General features: G+C 40.9%; 1 protein-coding gene across 13 annotated transcripts in view; it reads left to right on the plus strand.

Moving 5' to 3' along the window:
• ING4 (inhibitor of growth family member 4) overlaps window positions 1–20,470 on the plus strand; it is a 41,196-nt gene that overhangs the window by 15,592 nt on the left and 5,134 nt on the right. For 4 of the 13 annotated variants that reach the window (XM_065585705.1, XM_005291290.4, XM_065585720.1 and 1 more), the window contains one exon: window positions 14,873–14,912. The exons of 6 other annotated variants lie outside the window; for them this stretch is intronic. The gene's annotated coding sequence lies outside the window, so the exon portion shown is untranslated. Of the gene's footprint in view, window positions 1–1,692; window positions 1,779–14,872; window positions 14,913–18,287; window positions 18,795–20,470 lie in introns of those variants that run through there. 3 more of the 13 variants (XM_024111144.3, XM_024111145.3, XM_065585730.1) reach the window with 3 other exon arrangements.

Below are 20,470 nucleotides of genomic sequence, written 5' to 3' on the forward strand. Positions count from 1 at the left end.
AAGTGTAGAGAGAGCCTGTGTGTGATTTTTATGGATAAGGCTGAAGAATATGAGACTCATGTTGGGGGAAACAGGAGACTGTGTGCAAGAGTACAGGAAACTGGGAACATGGGAGGAAAGGAAAGATAGGAGAAAGTAGAGGTTGGTAATGCGGATTAAGTAAGAAAAAAAAACAATATAGGAAAAGAAAAAGGAAGGGGATAGGGAAGAAGAGAAGAGTATAATTTTTTTTATGTTGTACAATATAGACACAAGACAAGAAAAGATAAGAAACATACTACAGGTAAGAAAAATAGCGAAGTGGAGAAGGGAAAAGAGAAAAATGCAAGGGAGACAAAAATTTTAAAAAGCTTTTACTTTATATAATTTTTAGCGTGTCAAGCGATTAAAAAAATTAATTGCAATTAATTGTGTGATTAAAAAAATCTCGATTAATCGCACTGTTTAACAATAATAGAATACCATTTATTTGAATATTTTTGGATGTCTTCTACATTTTCAAATATATTGATTTCAATTATAATACAGAATACAAACTGTACAGGGCTCACATTATATTTATTTTTTATTACAAATATTTGCACAGTAAAAAGCAAAAGAAATAGTATTTTCCAACTCACCTAATACAAGTACTGTAATGCAATCTTTTTATCATGAAAGTTGAACTTACAAATGTAGAATTATGTACAAAAAATAACTGCATTCAGAAATAAAACAATATAAAACTTTAGAGCCTACAAGTCCCCTCAGTCCTATTTCTTGTTCAATCAATCGCCCAGACAAACAAGTTTGTTTATATTTGCAGGAGATAATGCTGCCCACTTGTTCACAATGTCACCTGAAAGTGAGAACAGGTGTTTGCATAGCACTGTCGTAGCCAGTGTCACAAGATATTTTCATGCTCTAAAGTTTTGCATAGTTTTCTTTTTGAGTGCAGTTATGTAACAAAAAAAATCTGCATTTGTAAGTTGCACTTTCACGATAAAGAGATTGCACTACGGTACTTGTATGAGGTGAATTGAAAAATACTATTTTTTTATAATTTTTACAGTGCAAATATTTGTAATAAAAATAATATAAAGTGAGCAGTGTACACTTTGTGTTTTATGTTGTAATTGAAATCAATATACTTGAAAATGTAGAAAAACATCCAAAAATATTTAATAAATTTCAATTGGTATTTTGTTGTTTAACAGTGTGATTCAAACTGCGATTAATCGTGATTAATTTTTTTTCATGTTTTGTTTAAAAGATGGAATAAAATGTGCTGATTGGGGGGAAGCACCTGCTTGATTAATAGTTTTAGGGCCAGAATGAGCCATTATGATCATCTAGTCAGAGTAACACAGGACATAGAATTTCACACAGTGATTCCTGCATCAAGCCCAGCAACTTCTGTTTGAGCAACAGCATATCTTTTAAAAAAGATACTGTTTTTAAGTGATGGAGAATCCACCACATACCAAGGCAAATTGTTCCAATGCTTAATTACCTTCACTGTTAAAATATTGCGCCCTATTTCTAGTTGAATTTCTCTTCCTTCAGTTTCCAGCAGTTGAATTCTGTTATGCCTTTGTCTGCTACATTAACAAGGAGCCTTCTATCTGAAATCTTTTCTCAGAATGTCCCTGAAATATGCCATGTTGGCATTTCATAATCATAGCTTGTTTTTCTGATTAATATTTTTGCAAGGGACAGCCGGGACAGACTGACATTTACTTTCTCATCAATCATTCACCTGAGCTCTTGCTGCTATCATAGAGAGTCAGTTGACCCAGGTCAGTATGTTCTAAGTTCACCATTTACATGTTGCCTGTATTTTAAAGAATCCTTATTGAGGTTGCAGGAACAAACCATCCCGATGTGTAGAAAGAATAGTAAATATGGCAGGCGACCAGCTTGACTTAACAGTGAAATCCTTGCTGATCTTAAACACAAAAAAGAAGCTTACAAGAAGTGGAAGCTTGGACAGATGACCAGGGAGGAGTATAAAAATATTGCTCAGGCATGCAGGAGTGAAATCAGGAAGGCCAAATCACACTTGAAGTTGCAGCTAGCAAGAGATGTTAAAAGTAACAAGAAGGGTTTCTTCAGGTATGCCTTCACGAACAAGGTCAGCTCCCAGACTGCTGCACTGGGCAGCACAGCATCGGGAGGAGGTGACCAGCCCTCTGTGGAGAAAGAAGTGGTTCAGGACTATTTAGAAAAGCTGGGTGAGCACAAATCCATGGGGCTGGATGTGCTGCATCCGAGGGTGCTAAAGGAGTTGGCAGATGTGACTGCAGAGCCATTGGCCATTATCTTTGAAAACTCATGGCGATCAGGGGAGGTCCCGGATGACTGGAAAAAGACTAATGTAGTGCCCAATTTAAAAAAAAAAAAAGGGGGGGGGGAGAAGGAGGAGGAACTACAGGCCAGTCAGCCTCACCTCAGTCCCTGGAAAAATCATGGAGTAGGTCCTCAAGGAATCAATTCTGAAGCAGTTAGAGGTGAGGAAAGTGATCAGGAACAGTCAGCATGGATTCACCAAGGGCAAGTCATGCCTGACTAATCTAATTGCCTTCTATGACGAGATAACTGGCTCTGTGGATGAGAGGAAAGCAGTGGATGTGTTATTCCTTGACTTTAGCAAAGCTTTTGATACGGTCTCCCACAGTATTCTTGCCAGCAAGTTAAAGAAGTTTGGGCTGGATGAATGGACTATACGGTGGATAGAAAGCTGGCTAGATTGTTGGGCTCAACGGGTAGTGATCAATGGCTCCATGTGTAGTTGGCAGCCTGTATCAAGTGGAGTGCCCCAAGGGTCGGTCCTGGGGCCGATTTTGTTCAATATCTTCGTTAATGATCTGGATGATGGCATGGACTGCACTCTCAGCAAGTTTGCAAATGACACTAAACTGGGAGGAGTGGTAGATACGCTGGAGGGTAGGGATAGGATACAGAGGGACCTAGACAAATTGGAGGATTGGACCAAAAGAAACCTGATGAGGTTCAACAAGGACAAGTGCAGAGTCCTGCGCTTAGGACAGAAGAATCCCATGCACTGCTACAGACTAGGGACCAAATGGCTAGGCAGCAGTTCTGCAGAAAAGGACCTAGGGGTTACAGTGGACGAGAAGCTGGATATCGACAGTGTGCCCTTGTTGCCAAGAAGGCTAATGGCATTTTGGTCTGTATAAGTAGGGGCACTGCCAGCAGATGGAGGACATGATCTTTCCCTCTATTCGACATTGGTGAGGCTGCATCTGGAGTACTATGTCCAGTTTTGGGCCCCACACTACAAGAAGGATGTGGAAAAATTGGAGAGAGTCCAGTGAAGGGCAAGAAAAATGATTAGGGGGCTGGAACACATGACTTATGAGGAGAGGCTGAGGGAACTGGGATTGTGTAGTCTGCAGAAGAGAAGAATGAGGGGGGATTTGATAGCTGCTTTCAGCTACCTGAAAGTGGGTTCCAAAGAGGATGGATCTAGACTGTTCTCAGTGGTAGCAGATGACAGAACAAGGAGTAATGGTCTCAAGTTGCAGTGGGGGAGATTTAGGTTGGATATTAGGAAACACTTTTTCACTAGGAGGGTGGTGAAGCACTGGAATGGGTTACCTAGGGAGGTGGTGGAATCTCCTTCCTTAGAGATTTTTAAGGTCAGGCTTGACAAAGCCCTGGCTGGGATGATTTAGTTGGGATTTGGTCCTGCTTTGAGCAGGGGGTTGGACTAGATGACTTCCTGAGGTCCCTTCCAACCCTGATATTCTATGATTCTGTTTTCTGGGTGATTTGCTTAAACATGACTGATCATGACCATAGTTCATCCAGATCACCACAAATACCCACAAAGCCTCTGGTTAAACGTCCAGAGTACATAGTTGTGTCAGCGTTCAAGTGCAATTTCAGCACTCTCAGTAAATTTCCATACATCCTGTCTGATGCTAAGAGAATCCTGCTCCCAGAAACCTCTAGCAGATTTACCAGTCTTGTGTTATCCACCACAATTCGTAATACTTCAGCACCATCCGAACAGTCCCCCACTCGATATCCAGTTACTAAAGCTTACCAAATTACAGCAATCACACCAATTATACCTATTAATTATTGGGCCATTGTCTCCTTTTTAAGTTAAAATGTCATTTTGCCATCTTCAGTTGTATAATCTGGCAATTGAATTTTAAAGTGTCCCTCTAAGACTTGCCTTTTCTTATGCTGTTTACATATTTGATACCCAATACAGATGCACGGGAAAAATAACACTGTTATTCCAAGAGTCCAAAATACAATTATCCATTCAGTCCCTCCACTCTGTTCCATGACATACTATATCATACCAGGCACACATTTGAGATTCTCTATCCTTTACAGCTTTTTCAATAACCTTGTGTTTTCAAGTAAGTGCACATTTTACAAGGCCTGTCATCTGTTCTATCTGATTTAATGTCCTCTGATATGTTTGTATTTCCATGCCCTGCTCTGTATCATTCCCTCCACTTTCTTCCAAATTTGGTGGCATCAGTCTGGGGTGAGTTTTATATATGTTTTGATTACCTGGGAGTGCCATTGGTACTGTTCATATTGGAAGTTAATTATTTTCCTACACGCACACCACATTACTCGTTCCAGGGTCCAGGTTTTTTATCGTTACGTTACCTTTTTGTTCCTGGTGCCAACATAAATTTTGATTTTACTTAATACAATCCCCACCAACTTCTTTTCCATTGCAAATTGATAGTAAGGTTCTCTCCTTTCCATTCAGAGTAGCAGCCGTGTTAGTCTGTATCCGCAAAAAGAAGAACAGGAGTACTTGTGGCACCTTAGAGACTAACAAATTTATTAGAGCATAAGCTTTCGTGGACTACAGCCCACTTCTTCGGATGCATATAGAATGGAACATATATTGAGGAGATATATATACACACATACAGAGAGCATAAACAGGTGGGAGTTGTCTTACCAACTCTGAGAGGCCAATTAATTAAGAGAAAAAAAAAACTCCAACTAGAGACTGCTGAGCTGGAATTGATATGCAAACTAGACACAATCAACTCCGGTTTGAATAAGGACTGGGAATGGCTGAGCCATTACAAACATTGAATCTATCTCCCCTTGTAAGTATGCTCACACTTCTTATCAAACTGTCTGTACTGGGCTATCTTGATTATCACTTCAAAAGTTTTTTTTTTTGTTTTTTTGTTTTTTTTCCTCTTAATTAATTGGCCTCTCAGAGTTGGTAAGACCACTCCCACCTGTTTATGCTCTCTGTATGTGTGTATATATATCTCCTCAATATATGTTCCATTCTATATGCATCCGAAGAAGTGGGCTGTAGTCCACGAAAGCTTATGCTCTAATTAATTTGTTAGTCTCTAAGGTGCCACAAGTACTCCTGTTCTTCCTTTCCATTCTAAATTCATATTTCCCTTTTCAATTAGTGTTTCCCATTCCCATTGGGCTCCTGTTATTCTTTTCCATCCTTCTCCAGGGATCTACCACAATCCATTTCCTTCTGGCACTATTTCATAGTATCTCATCTCATTTCCCCAAGCACTAGAATATGTAACTGGGTTATATCTCTTGCACCTTTCCATTGGCTATTCCTGAAAGGATGAGAATACATTGGTGTAGTGTATGCTTTTGCATTTTCACCTTCCAGGTATCTTTGAACATGTTGTTAACGTAAGATAATATTTTAATGCCCAATTCAATACTCTTGGCCAATTACCTTTACTACTTTGTTCTATGATATCTTTCCATTGTTCTCCTAATATTCCCTGTGCTTCCATACAAACTCCCCCCTAGGATAAACCAATATGAATGTTCTTTACTTGTTTAACAATTTCCAGAACAGCCTTTCCCAGTAATTTACTTAATTCTATTACTGACTGGTCTAATTTTTAATCTACTACCTCCCATTGTCTCCCTATGTTGGCCGCCTTAGCCAGTTGTTCAAAGGTCCCGCTCACTCTTTCCCTTAAAATAGAGAGACACCAGGTATTTCCTAATCCCAAACCAGTGTTAAATGTTTCCCACGTAGCATCCCTTTAAATCATTCCTCTTCTTTTTAAATCCCAAGACCAATATGTTTTATACCCAGCAGTCCACTTGGAACAGTTTGGATAGTGACTATCTATAACCCACTCCTCAGGACATAAAATCAAAGTAATCTCAAATCTGGACCCATTTTGTATACATCTGCAACCATGATCACGATCTGGGATCAGCCATTCCATTTGTTCAGGAGTAAAAGTTGTAACAGTCCAGTGTTCTTTCATCTGTTGGGTTATATTAGTCCAAGTTCATTCAGTTCTATGTTGTTGACCTCCAATGTAGTTAAGATAGTTAAGACCAAAGCAGACTGTGAAGAACTTCAAAAAGATCCCACAAAACTAAGTGATTGGGCAACAAAATGGCAAATGAAATTTAATGTGTATAAATGTAAAGTAATGCACATTGGAAAAAATAACCCCAACTATACATACAATACGATGGGGGCTAATTTAGCTGCAACAAATCAAGAAAAAGATGTTTGAGTCATTGTGGATAGTTCTCTGAAGACATCCATGCAGTGTGCAGAGGCGGTCAAAAAACCAAACAGGATGTTAGGAATCATTAAAAAGGTGATAGAGAATAAGATGGAGAATATCTTATTGCCCTTATATAAATCCATGGTACTTCCACATCTTGAATACTGCGTACAGATAGGGTCTCGTCTCAAAAAAGATATACTGGCACTAGAAAAGGTTCAGAGAAGGGCAACTAAAATGATTAGGGGTTTGGAACGGGTCCCATAGGAGGAGAGATTAAAGAAGCTAGGTCTTTTCAGCTTGGAAAACAGGAAACTAAGGGGGGATATGATGGAGGTATATGAAATCATGAGTGATGTGGGGAAAGTAGATAAGGAAAAGTTATTTACTTATTCCCATAATACAAGAACTAGGGGTCACCAAATGAAATTAATAGGCAGCAGGTTTAAAACAAATAAAAGGAAGTTCTTCTTCACACAGCACACAGTCAACTTGTGGAACTCCTTACCTGAGGAGGTTGTGAAGGCTAGAACTATAACAGCGTTTAAAAGAGAACTGGATAAATTCATGGAGGTTAAGTCCATTAATGGCTATTAGCCAGGATGGGTAAGGAATGGTGTCCCTAGACTCTGTTTGTCAGAGGGTGGAGATGGATGGCAGCAGAGAGATCACTTGATCATTACCTGTTCGGTTCACTCCCTCTGGGGCACCTGGTATTGGCTACTGTCAGTAGACAGGATACTGGGCTAGATGGACCTTTGGTCTGACCCAGTACGGCTGTTCTTATGTTGTTTAATTCGAGCAACCAGGCCTTGCATTTCTTTGTTGCACTGTTTGCATTTTGCACACATGCCTGTCTTACCCACAGGTAGAGGAACTTCATTAAAATATTCGCAAACTGGGTCTCTTTTATGGCCTGCGGCCATTATAGGTTTTCCCTTCTAGTGAGAGAATGGTATGGTAGATCTCAAATCAATGAAGACTACGCTCAGAAAGACCTCAAGACTTCTGGAATATGCTGCTCAAACAGTTTCACTTTTGTTTCTACTGCCTGTCCCTCCCTTCTCACATTTATCTCCAGACCTCTTCTTCTTGTCCAGATCTATTCCGCCCCCAACAATCTTCTATTCACTGAACTTTTTGAAACTTTGCACTTTTAGAGAGAGGTAAGGGATTGACTCTGTGTACACAAATTTGCAGAGGAACAATAGAGTTGAGATCTGTTATTTCTCACCTCTATTTATTTTATTTATTTATTTAAAAACATTTTTGCTGTTAACAAGCATGTTATCTCTGAAGACACAAATCCACAGTTTGAGAACTGCAAACCTAAGCATCTCTGATGTTCTCTTCTAGACTGAGCACTGAGTCCCATTGGGTAGATAGAAAGAGTAACCTAAATAATCTATACAGAAGCCCCTGGAACCCCATAAGATTGGGTCCCTAATCCATGAACTATTGGAACTCATTTACAAAACTTTTCTTAAACATTACATGACTCATACTCAAACATTGTCTCATACTATAGAATTAGAATTTATAATCCCTATTCCATGATGAGATTTTTTTGAGCTATAATGTATCTTAATTATAACAAGCATTTTATCAAAAAAAGAAAATCCGATTTAAATAAAAAAAAATCATTGATTTTTATCCACCCTGTCAGGGTACTTACAGAATTTATCCACAGCCAAGCAACCGGTGTTCCTATTTGTGTCGTATGTCACCACAGCAACACTTACCCTCACACCATTTTACAAGCGCTTTAACGGTGCCTAATGCAACTATTTGTATTTCAAAAAGTTGGGAGACCATATTTTGCTTGGCATCTTTTCTTCTACTTATGTTTTCCATGCCCTGAAATGTACAATCTAATTTGGTCAGAGTGTCTCCAAACATCTCCTTTTGGAGTGGCTACTCAGACCGCCATGGGGCTAGCTACATACTTAACAGGGAATGGTCTGCTCCATCTTGGTTTCATCTTTCCTTTCGTCACCAATTCCCTAAGCATCACCTTGTCTCCTATTTTCCATTGATACCCCATTTGTCTCTTCTGCTCTTCTTTGTCTATACTGATTTTCTTCTGCCCAAATTTCTTCTATTGTTTGTACCAAGTTTGCCACCCATTCCAGCATTTGCCTGCTTGGTATTACCAAAATTTCTGGGGTTCTCATAGCCATGCCTGTCATTAACTCAAAAGGGGTGTACTTGCTTCCTGCTTGTCCCAGAGCTCTCATGGTCATCAAAATAGCAGGGAAAGCTGTGTCCACAGAGCCTTACCTGTAGTTTGAGCTGTATTATTGGAGGTAGAGATCACTTCAACCCAGCCTGAGAAGTTATCTGTTACGACTAAGCAATATTCCTTTCCTGTGGGAGTTCTTTTTAGAGGTCCAATGTAATCCATTTGCAATCACATGGACCTGTAGTATCAGGCTGATGTCTCACTACCCTCTCTTTTCGGCTTTTGGTTTGTGCTCTAATTAATCCCCAAAACTTTTGACAAAAATCTTCAATCTGAATTCTCATTCCTGGCCACCACATTGCTCTTTTCACTTGCACTAATATTCTTTTTCGCCCAAAATGTCCTTGTTCATGAGCAAACCTAATTATTTCTTCCCTACTCCACTTTTAGGTACCCACCTTTCCTGTTGTCCCTGTTTTGCTACTGTCATCTCGTCTTCTTTCTTTACTTCCCATTTTCCTTCCACTCCTGCTATATTCTGCTCTACCAATTCCCAGTCCTCTTTCCCATATTGTACAAAAATACTTTGTTTTGTAGATTGTTGGCTGTCTGATTTCCCCTTTGGGTCATCTTGTATACTATCCGACCTTACTCTGTCCCCCCACTTGAGATCAGGTCACCACTTCAGTCTCACCTTTTCCTAGATTCAACTCAGCAACTTGTGCTTTTTTAGTATCCTTCCATGTTGGATGGGGTGCTGTGTACTTTAACATGCTTAATTTCTGTAGAACCTGTTCATTGTCTGATTATTTTAATAATTGTTTCCCAGTGCTTCCAATATGAGAGCTCTTTATCCCCCTGTTTTTCCCATATGGGAGCCCACATGGCCATTCCAAATGAGATCCACCCCCTATGATAGGGATTGGAAATGCCTGGACCTCTTCGGGAGAAAGGCCTACTTCTCTGCCACATTGCAGTTTAGAATTGCAAATTATCAAGCTTTAATGGTGAAATATGACTGTCAATTATATAAAGCTCAACACCTTTATTGATCAACTCCCAAAGTCACACTGTGACCCGTTCCGAGCTATTATCCATGAAGGACAAGTAGTAGCCAAAACAGTGCTCCAGTCAGCCCCTGATGCAGCCGACAAGCAGACTGGTCCATCTCCACTGCAGTCGTTATGCAGCGAGTGTTTTGGTTACACCTATTTGGCTTCCTTAAGGAAGTGCAGATAACAGTTGAAGACCTTCCCTTTGAAGGCACCAAATTGTTCTCTGAAAAGACTGATGCGTTCTTCTGTGCCCTTAAAGATTCCAGGGCCACTCTCACTAATTAGGAATCTTTACTCCTGGACAAAAGAGAAGGTTTATTCTGCAACCTCAACATAAATCCCCCACTTCACAATTCCCAACCCAATGTTTTTACAAGCCTCTGAGAGAGAAGTCAAGATTTTCCACACATAAGACATTATGCCCACAGCCTTCCACATTGCAACTATCTACCTCAAAACATCAGTTTTGATATGTTGGTTGAGGCGTCAACAGACCACTTTTCTCAGCCGCTGTAGCTGACCAACCCGTCACACCCATTTGGCTACCGACTTGCCCCATTTCACAGCACCTGGGAACGTATAACATCAAACTGATGTGTCCTGGAAATCATCCACAATGGGTACTCCATTCACTTTAACTCCCTTCCCCATCCCTCTTCAGGGACCCTTCTCGTGAGTGTTTACTACGACAAGAAATAGATCACGTCCTCTTGTTAGGGGCCATAGAACCAGTATCTCAACATCTACAAGGCAAAGGTTTTTACTCTCATTATTTCCTGATACCCAAGAAGAGGGGAGATCTATACTAGACCTCAGAGCACTCACAAGTTCGTCAAGGCTCAAAAATTCAAGATGATCACTCTAGCAGTGATTATTTCAGCTTTGGAACAGGGAGACTGGTTTTCAGCCCTTGACCTTATTTTCATATTTCAATCTTACCATTCCTCAGATTTTCCCTAGGACAGGGCCACTACCAGTACAGAGTACTCCCCTTTGGGCTATCATCAGCTCCCAGAGTATTGTCCAAAATCCTCTCTGTAGAGGTAGCTCACCTTCGTTCCCTGTGAATCATGATCTTACCCCTATCTGGATGACTGCTTCCTTGGGGCTTGCTCCTTTGATGAAACTCTCCTGGTTATCAAAACCGCAATAGACCTGTTCATGGAACTGAGTCTACAGGTCAATGTCCAAAAATCAACCTTTTCCCCTGTACAACGCCTAGAGTTTGTAGGGGCTGACCTCGATTTGTTACAGGCCAAAGAACTCCTGCCACAACACAGGTTCCACACCTTGGCCATGCTCATAGAAACAGTACAAACCAGCCCTCAAATATCAGACATACACTGCCTCCACATCCTGGGGCATATGACAGCAGACACAGAGGTGATATCTCATGCCAGACTTCAACTGCAGTGTGTCAGATGTGGTTCAGCTCAGTCTACCGACTGAACAGAGACAGAGTAGACATAGCTCTGTCACTACCCACCAAGGTCAAAAACTCCCTGGACTGGTGGAAAAATCCAGCAGATGTTTGCAAGGGCATTCCCTTTTCACAGACTTTCCCATCGTTACTATTTACCACTGACTCATCCCTCATAGGATGGGGCGCACATTTAAACCACCTAAAAACACTAGGCAAATGGTCATCCATGGAGATGTCCTGCCACATCAACCTCCTTGAACTGAGGGCAGTCAGGAATGCCTGTACCCATTTCCTCCCACTGATTAAGAGAACACAAACGAGTCTTAACAGACAACCTAGCATGTATATATTACATAAATTGGCAGGGAGGAACCAGGTCATCCTCCCTCTGCTCAGAAGCACTAAAATTATGGAACTGGTGCAGTTCCCATCACACTATCTATCTTCCAGAAGTACAAAACTCAATAGTGGCCAATTGCAGTTACAAATTCCCACACAACCATGAATGGGAGATTAAACCCAGCAGTGCTTCGTGACCTATTCAGAAGTGTGGAACACTGACCTCAGACCTGTTCACCACTTACCTGAACAAGAAATGTCCACACTATTGCTCCAGAGCAGGGATAGGTCAGCACTCCTTGGGAAAATGCTCTTCTTCTGTGGGACAAGGACCTTCTCTATATCTTTCCTCTGTTTCCCCTAGTGTCGAAAGTCCGATTAAAAATAAAAAGAGAAGGAGCATACATCATACTGATTGCTCCCACCTGGATGAGACAGACTTTGTGTCATTACCTTTCACAACTGGTGACATGCCCACCAATCTCTCTCCAACCAACTCCACACTTCCTATTGCAGAACGAAGGACGCACTCTACATCCCAACCTGAGGATACTTCACCTCAAGGCTTGGTTCCTTCATGGTTCCAGCTCATAGAAAGCTCCTGCTCGAAGGAAGTACAGAAAATGTTACTACACAGTAGAAAATCCACCACATGCCATACTTACCTGCAAAAGTGGTCCAGGTTTCAGGTTTGGTGTAATTCCCAACAAATTTCCCTGACATCTGCTACTCTCCCAGTGGTCCTAGACTGTATACGGACTCTAAAAAAAATCATGGCTATCTCTCAGTTCACTCAAAGTTCACCTAGCAGCTATAGCACCTTTCAGCGACAAGTAGAGAGATACTCATTGCTCTCACACCCAAACATAAAATGATTCTTCAGGGTATAGTAAACCTTTTTCACCAACCCTGACATCCCACCTCTACATGGGAGCTGAACCTAGTGTTGAAAGGCCTGACTAGACCTCTCTCTTAACCTGTGGCTACTTGTTTGCTCAAATATCTGTCGATGAAAACGGCATTCCTGGTGGCTATCACCTCAGCAAGGAGAACAGGGGAAATAGCGGCTCTTATGGCACATTTCCTCCCTTCTCCTTTCCCCCTTCCACCCCCCCCCCCCCAACACACACACACACACAATATTGTTTTGGGACTAGGTCACACTTGGACTGCATCTGAAGTTCAACCTCAACGTGACCTGCCCTTTTCACATAAACCAATTGATTCACCTTCCGATCTTTTACCCCAAGCCTCACTCTGATAACAGGGAGGATGTACTACACACACTAGATGTTACAAGAGCCCTGGCCTTTTTACCTGGATAGGACGAAGACATTTAGAAAGTCTCCTAGCTTTTCCTTTCTGTTGCAGAGAGATCCAAAGACTCAGCAGTATCAGCCTAGAGACTCTCCAAATGGGTCTCAAACTGTATTAGATCAGGTTTGCAACATAACACCTCCATCTGGTATTCGCACTCACTCCATGAGGTTGGTCTCCTCCATCACCTTCCTCAAGAATGTCCCTATCTCAGAAATCTGTAGAGCAGCAACCTGGTTTGTCCATATATTTGCAGAACATTATAAAATTACTGGGGACTCTGCTTCCGATCCCATCTTTGGTTCTACGGTATTGTAATCCGTAACTGATTCGACTCCGAAGCCCCAGCCCTCCAGTGGGGATACTGCTCAGGAGTCACCTACAATGAAGCACCCAGAGAGATACACCTCTACCCCGATATAATGCGACCTGATATAACACAAATTCTCATATAACGCGGTAAAGCAGCACTCCATGGGGGTGGGGCTGCGCACTCCGGCGGATCAAAGCAAGTTCGCTATAACGCGGTTTCACCTATAACGCGGTAAGATTTATTGGCTCCTGAGGACAGCGTTATATCGAGGTAGAGGTGTACTACTTGAAGAAGAAGAGAAAGTTGCTCACCTTGTGCGGTAATTACGGTTCTTTGAGATATATCCCCCTATGGTTTCTCCACAACCCATCCTCCTCCCCTCTACTTCGGAGTTCTTTCAAGGACTCTGTGGTAGAGAAGGAACTCAGGAGGGTTTGCCTAAGGGACAGCGCACGTGCAGGCCAAACTGACACTGCTACCAAAAAGCTCTCCGATCAGCAGTGCAGGGACACAAGCACACCTACAGTTGGGCACCCACATGGGGACACATCTTGAAGAACCATTGTTACTGCACAAGGTGAACGACTTTCTCTTCACACATGCTTATTAGTTTGGCAGCTAAATTATCTGCAGGTTCCATCTGTGCTGAGAATGCTCAAGCCCATGATTGCAGGGGCTGAACAGGACTTTCTGTGCAATTGCTCCTCCCAATGGTCAGGGGGCTACCATGGGACTGAGAGAAGGGAGACTGTCTCTCCTGTGATCTTAATGCTCCACAACCAGGGGGGTCCAGCAAGCAAGAAGAGAAAGAAGGATCAGCTTGATTGGAATGCAGAGGGGTGGAGGACAAAGACAGCAGGGGGAATAGACTGGCTGCGAAGGGGAGACTGGGGAATGAATGCTGTTGGGGGCGGGGCAGGGCGGAGAGACGGACTACAAAAGGGTATATGCTAAGATCAGGGACAGAAGGTGGCAAGTGATAGGAACACTGGGAAATAAAGGTCTGTCATCACTAAAGGGACCTCCTTTCTAGAACTTAGGGTAGAATTCAGGATTTTTGAGTCTCAACTGTTTGCTAGTAGGTTTCACAGCTATTTGCTAAGGGTGTTTATCACTCTACTATTGTTGGTTCACACAGAGCATAAACACCTATTGCTGCTACCGGTTACTCCATTAGGTCAAGTAGTAAAAGGTCTGTGCTGTGGATCTAAAGGTTCCAACCTTGCTGATGATACGTTCGAGGGGTCAGTATGGTTTCTCATGATAGAAGTTTTTTTTTTTAAGTTTGCAGTGTTAAACTAAGAAATTTATATTAAAATTAATTGAAAAGCATTATGGTTGCGAAGTCACACCCTCTAATAGGAAATATCAGAATTAAGATTGCTCATGCAAATCTTAATTCAACCCCTGTGTGTATATGCATTATGATACAGTCTTTAATTACAGGATCATGTAATTTTTTCCACAGGATCCCTCCATCATTTATTGCACAGGGTGAGCCTCCTCTGGGAATGGACCAGGGTTGTGTAGTGAATGAAATTGTTGTCTATAGCACCCTGGCCTCATTTGTTACAGAAGTTGGAAGGTGTACAGTGAATGAGGCAGTGGATTGCAGGAAGACTAAAGGATTTAGTCATTGGATTCTATTCTTGTCTCTGCCATGGAGTTCCTGTGTAATTAAATTAAGACTTTTCACAGGTGGTCACTAATTATGTGTCCTTCATTTTCTAGGTGCCCAACTTGAGATCCTGGGGTCTCATTTACACATGTGGTAAGCACTTGCAGCTGAAGTCCATGGGAGCTGTGCTTTGAACATATCAAGTGCTATAAAAATGCTAAGTATTGTGATTGATGTACCAGGCTCTGGGTGTCTCAAATTGAGCACTCAAAATGAATGGATACCTTTTGTCCTTAATTTCTCTGAACCTCAGTTCCTGATCTGTAGAATGGCAATTATAATACCTCCCTACCTGACAGCAGTTGGTGAAGATACATTGTGAAGCACTCAGTGATGAGCGCTATAGAAAAGCCCATGAGGAAATTAATAATTCTATATTCAAAGCATAGTTTAATTAATGTGCAGTAAATAAGGCCTGGGGCCACACATTAAATGAGGATGAAAAGAATCCATTCAGTGAGCACTGTCCATCCTGTGCACTGAATGAGGCAGGCATTTTGTGGGACAAATAGTATGTGATCATGTAATTAAAGACTGTGGCATAACACATATGTACAAAGAGGATAGACTGAGGTTACAGAGGCAATCTTAAGTCTGGCTTTTCCCAACTTTTGAATGCTTGACTGTGCAATGTGATCTTTCTTTTAATGTAGTTCTCCACCCCACCCTGTTTATATGTAATATTTGGGATATCATGAAAACTTTTCCTTCTATCTAGATACTTAAATGGCCCATAATAGCTAAGCCTCTCCTAGCTATTTAAAAAAGCTATTTAAAATAGAAATAATAGTAACAAATTCCCTCTCTGTTCCTTCCCAGGGAAATACTTTGCTCTGTTCTTAAGGATATTTGCTTGTGTGTAAGTGGTTGTTTTTGTGTCTGCATGATGAAATTGAGGTTGAAGAAACAGGTTCTGAACACAGTGGGTATGTCTACACAGCAATTAAACACCCACGGTTGCACCAGGTCAGCTGACTCGGGCTCACAGGGCTGCAAAATTGTGGTTTAGATGGTTTGGGCTTGGGCTGGGGCCTGAGTTCTGGGACCCTGTGAGCAGGGAGGTCCCAGAGCCTGTTCCCTCCTCTCTCTTCTCCCCCCCTCCCCCATTAGATCTAATGTTTACACAGCACTTTTACAGCCCTGCAGCCTGAGCCCTGCTGCCCAAGTCAGCTGTAGTCATTCTTATCTCTTGCCAGAGTGAGTTGCATAGTTTGGGTCCAGTTTTTTTGAGAATTCTGTCTTTTGCATTCACAAGCCTTCCCCCATAGTTGGCAGCTTAATTGTCTTAGTTCTGATTACTTCTGTTGTGGGAACGCATGGTCATGGAAGGTGGGGCAGTCTGTTATGTTGCTGTGACCAATCCTGTAGAGGGCTTTAAGTATCAGAATGGAGACCTTGATCCAGATTCTGAATTCAGTGGAGATTCAGTGCAGAAAATGGAGATGTTTTCATGGTGTCCTGTGTTGCTGTGCACACAAGTTGCTGCATTTTGTACCAACTGGAGTTTTTTCAGGTCATGTGATTTCATTCCTAGATATGGATAGCAGTAATCAAGCTTGATGGTCGTGAGTGCCTGGATCACTGAGTTTTATTGCATGCAGTACAGTCTTTTGTCCAGTCACAGAAGAAAGTGGGCTTTTTTTCCCCAACATGTCTCTCTGGACACCCAGTAAGAGGAGTCCAAGAGAACCTCCATGGATATGGGTAAGAAATAGGGTTGTCAAGCAATTAAAAAAGATGAATCGCACTGTTAAACAATATTAGAATACCATTTATTTAAATATTTTTGGATATTTTCTACATTTTCAAATATATTGATTTCAGTTACAACACAGAATACACAGTGTACAGTGCTCACTTTATATTTATTTTTATTACAAATATTTGCACTATAAAAACAAAAGAAATAGTATATTTAAATTCACCTAATACAAGTACTGTAGGGCTCTTTATAATGAAAGTTGAACTTACAAATGTAGAATTGTGTACAAAAAAATAACTGCATTCAAAAATAAAAATGTAAAACTTTAGAACCTACTAGTCCACTCAGTCCTACTTCAGCCAATCACTCAGATAAACAAGTTTGGTTACAATTTGCAGGAGATAATGCTGCCCACGTCTTGTTTACAATGTCACCTGAAAGTGAGAACAGGCATTCACATGACACTGTTGTAGCCAGCATCACAAGGTATTTACGTGCCAGATGAGCTAGAGATTCGTATGTCCCTTCATGCTTCAACCACCATTCCAGAATTCATGTGTCCATGCTGATGATGGGTTCTGCTCGATAACGATCCAAAGCAGAGCGGACCGACGCATGTTCATTTTCATCATCTGAGTCAGATGGCACCAGCAGAAGGTGGATTTTCTTTTTTGGTGGTTCGGGTTCTGTAGTTTCCGCATCGGAGTGTTGCTCTTTTAAGACATCTGAAAGCATTCTCCACACCTCATTCCTCTCAGATTTTGGAAGGCACTTCAGATTCTTAAACCTTGGGTCGAATGCTGTATCTATCCTTAGAAATCTCACATTGGTACCTTCTTTGCATTTTGTCAAATCTTCTGTGAGAGTGTTCTTAAAACGAACATGTGCTGGGTCATCATCCGAGACTGCTATAACATGAAATGGGTAAAACAGAACAGGAGACATACAATTCTCCCCCAAGGAGTTCAGTTGCAAATTTAATGAACGCATTATTTTTTTAATGAGCATCATCAGCATGGAAGCAGGTCAGCTTCTGGAATGGTGGCCAACGCATGAAGGAGCATATGAAAGTTTAGCATATCTGGCACGTGGCTACAAAGTGCCATGTGAACGCCTGTTCTCGCTTTCAGGTGACATTGTAAATAAGAAGCAGTCAGCAGTATCTCCCGTAAATGTAAACAATCTGTTTGTCTTAGCAATTGGTTGAACAAGAAGTAGGACTGAGTAGACATGTAGGCTCTAAAGTTTTATATCGTTTTGTTTTTGAGTGCAGTTATGTAACAAAAAAAATCTACATTTGTAAGTTACACTTTCACAATAAAGAAATTGCACAGAAGTACTTGTATGAGGTGAACAGAAAAATACTGTTTCTTTTGTTTATCATTTTTACGGTGTGAATATTTATAATAAAAAATAATATAAAGTGAACACTGTACACTTCGTATTCTGTGTTGTAATAGAAATCAGTATATTTATTTGAAAATGTAGAAAAACATCCACAAATATTTAATAAATTTCAATTGGTGTTCTATTGTTTAACAGTGCGATTAATCACAATTAATTTTTTTTAGTTAATCGCATGAGTTAACTGCGATTAATCAACAGCCCTAGTAAGAAGTAACACTGAAAAAGAATAATAAAATACTGACTTGAGTCTTGCAACATGTCTGTAACTGTAATAACATCTGGTAGTTACAATATACGTTATGTTTCAGAACTTCCAGGAGCTGGAGAGAGACAACTGAATTATGTTATAATGTAGCAGGCAGAATAGACTAAAGAGCAGGGGACTTGGAGTCAAGATTCCTGTGTTCTATTCCCAGCTTTACCCCGATTTGCTCTATGACCTTCGACAAGTCTCTTCCCATTTCTGCCTCCGTTTTCCCATCTGTAAAATGGGGAAATTAATCCTTCTTTGTGGCACTTTTTAAGCACTTCAGTGCTTTGAGTTGGTTGCATGAAAAGCACTATTTTATTATTTATTTAATGTAAAATAGTTTTAGGATTGGCGTGTTAGATATCTTAGACAAGTTATATGTATTCAAGTCAGCAGGACCTGATGAATACATCCTAGAATATTGAAGGAGCTGACTAATGGTTGAAATATCTCCTTAGTGATTATCTTTGAAAACTCATGGAAGATGGGAGAGATTCCAGAGGACTGGAAGAGGGCAAATATAGTGTCAATCTATAAAAAGGAGAATAAGGACAAGCTATGGAATTACAGACCATTCATCTTCAGTACCTGGAAAGATAATGGAACAAATAATCAAGTAATCAATTTGCAAACACCTAGAAGATAATAAAGTGATAAGTAACAGTCGACATGGATTTGTCAAGAACAAATCATGTCAAACCAACCTAATAGCTTTCTTTGACAGAGTAATAAGCCTAATGAATAGGGCGGATGTGGTAGATGTAGTATATCTTCACTTTACTGAGATTGTTGTTACTGTCTTGCTAGACCTTCTCATAAACAAACTAGCAAAATACAGCATAGATGAAGCTGTTATAAGGTGGGTGCCTAACTGGTTGAAAACCCAATCCCAGAGAGTAGTTATCAGCAGTTCACAGTCAAGCTGGAAGCACATATCGAGTGGGGTCCTGCAGCGATCGGTCCTAGGTCCAATATCTTTATAAATTATTTAGATAATGGCAGAGAGAGTACACTTATAAAGTTTACGGATGATACCAAGCTGGGAGGGGTTGCAAGAGCTTTGGAGGGTAGGATTAAAATTCAAAATGGTCTGAAGTAAATAGGATGAAATTCAATAAGGACAAATGTAAAGTACTCCAATTAGGAAGGAACAATCAATTGCACACATACAAAATGGGAAATGACTGCGTACTAAGGAGTACTGCAGAAAGGGATCTGGGGGTTATAGTGGATCACAAGATAAATATGAGTGAACAGTATAACACTTGCAAAAAAAGCAAACATAATTCTAGGGTGTATTAGCAGGAGAGTTGTAAGCAAGACAGATAAGTAATTCTTCCACTCTGCTCCATGCTGATGAGGTCTTAGCTGAAATATTGTGTTGAGTTCTGGGTGCCACATTTCAGGAAAGATGTGGACAAATTGGAGAAAGTCCAGAGGAGAGCAACAAAAATCATTAAAGGCCTAGAAAACATGACTTATGAGGAAAGATTGAAAAAACTGAGTTTGTTTAGTCTGGAAAAGAGAAGACTGAGAGGGGACATAACAGTTTTCAAGTACATAAAAGGGTGTTACATGGAGGAGCGTGAAAAATTGTTAACTTCTGAGGATAGGATAAGAAGCGATGGGCTTAAATTGCAGCAAGGGAGGTTTAGGTTGGATATTAGGAAAAACTTCCTAACTGTCAGGGTAGTTAAGCACTGGAACAAATTGCCTAGGGAGGTTGTGGAATCTCTATCATTGGAGGTTTCTAAGAGCAGTTTAGACAAACACCTGTCAGGAATGGTCTAGTTCAGTGGTTTTCAACCTGTGGTCCATGGACCCCTGGGGTCCGCAGACTGTCTAAGTTTTCCAAAGGGGTTTCACCTCCTTTTGAAATTTTTTAGGGGTCCGTAAATGAAAAAAGGTTGAAAACCACTGGTTTAGTTGTTATGTACACTGCCTTGAGTGCAAGGGACTGGGCTAGATGACCTATTGAGCTTCCTTCCAATCCTACACATCTATGATTCTATATCATATTGTAATGAACTGACTAGTGTGGTCTGTGTCGTCAATGCCTTGTACTGGATGGAATCAGTATTTTTCACCTGTGTTCTCCTAGGTCCTGTATAGCTTACAATAAGAGAGATCTCATTTATCTTTACTGACAAGGAAGGACCTGTGCTTCTGGTGCATGCATCTTTGAATTACATCCAGGCCAAATATTGCTGCTGCTTCCATAATGTTTCTAAGTTGGTATCTTTTCTCTCTGCTCCCTCAGCAGAACTCTTGCACAGCCCCATATCTATAGTC

This window comes from Chrysemys picta, chromosome 1 (genome assembly GCF_011386835.1).
Source record: "Chrysemys picta bellii isolate R12L10 chromosome 1, ASM1138683v2, whole genome shotgun sequence".
NCBI classification, from domain to species: Eukaryota; Metazoa; Chordata; order Testudines; family Emydidae; genus Chrysemys; species Chrysemys picta.